Source organism: Belonocnema kinseyi, chromosome 2 (assembly GCF_010883055.1).
Source record: "Belonocnema kinseyi isolate 2016_QV_RU_SX_M_011 chromosome 2, B_treatae_v1, whole genome shotgun sequence".
In the NCBI taxonomy this organism is placed as follows: Eukaryota; Metazoa; Arthropoda; class Insecta; order Hymenoptera; family Cynipidae; genus Belonocnema; species Belonocnema kinseyi.
This window is the reverse complement of record NC_046658.1, coordinates 162,729,449-162,730,805: the sequence shown is the minus strand read 5'-3', so window position 1 is coordinate 162,730,805 and position 1,357 is coordinate 162,729,449.

Below are 1,357 nucleotides of genomic sequence, written 5' to 3'. Positions count from 1 at the left end.
TCATTAGAGCTAATTCCTATCGATCAGTGTAGATTTCATTCCACAATCTGTGAAAATAGAAATCAACCTATGGATCAAGCAAACACTTTAAATAGCGGAAAAAAATTAACGTCATTTCTTACTGTGTGAAAAATAAATTTAAAAAATTTTTACAACAAATTTTTTCTGAAAAAAAATCTTCTCACTTCGCTCCACTCGGAATCGGACGACAGAAATTCCAATGGCTGGATCGAAAGAAGAATCTTTTTTCAGAAATACACGCTATCTCAAGCCTGGTGTTACATTTATTATAGGAGTAATTTAAAGGAATCTGTATTATCATTAGAGCTAATTCCTATCGATCAGTGTAGATTTCATTCCACAATCTGTGAAAATAGAAATCAACCTATGGATGAAGCAAACACTTTAAATAGCGGAAAATACTTAAAGTCATTTCTTACTAGATGGAAAATGAATTTAAAAAATTTTTACATTAAATTTTTTCTGAAAAAAGATCTTCACACTTCGCTCTACTCGGAATCGGACGACAGAAATTCCAATGGCCGGATCGAAAGTAGAATCTTTTTTCAGAAATGCACGCTTTCTCAAGCCAGGTTTTACATTTATGATAGGAGTAATTTAAAGAAATCTGTATTATCATTGGAAATAGTTACTATCGATCAGAGTAGATGTCATTCCACAAACTGTGAAAATAGAAATAAAACTATCCATCAAGATAACACTTTAAATAACAGAAAATACTTAAATCGGAACTTCTGTGGTTCGATTTCCAGTGGAGCGATGTGAGAAGATATTTTTCAGAAAAATTTAATTTTAAACTGTTACTTTCAACCAAATAGTTAAATTTTTAGCTACAATTTTTATTATTATAGAAGTAAACTATTAACAAAGTTGTTCAATTCTTACCAACGAGATGAATTTTCAACTAAATTTATTAATTTTTATCGCAAAAATTGATTTTTTACGAAACAAAAAAATTTAAAAAAATTTAATATTAAATTTATAACAGTGGCATAAAATGAAAAATGACGAATTTTTAACTAAACAGTCGCATTTTTCACCAGAAAAATTGATTTTCAACCGAAAAGATGAATTATCAACTAAAACTAACAGTCAATTACAACAAATTAATGCAACAAAGATTTTTATTATAAATCTTTAACAGTCAAAATAAATAAAATAATAAATTTTTAACCAAACAGTTGCACTTTGAACTAAAAAGAGGAATTTTCTGCGATAAAAATGAAGAAAATACATGCATTTTCAGAAAATGTATGAATCCTTATTTATTTATTCCTTTATTACTATTTCGCGAAATTATAATTATAATTATAATATATTAATTATAATAAATTAT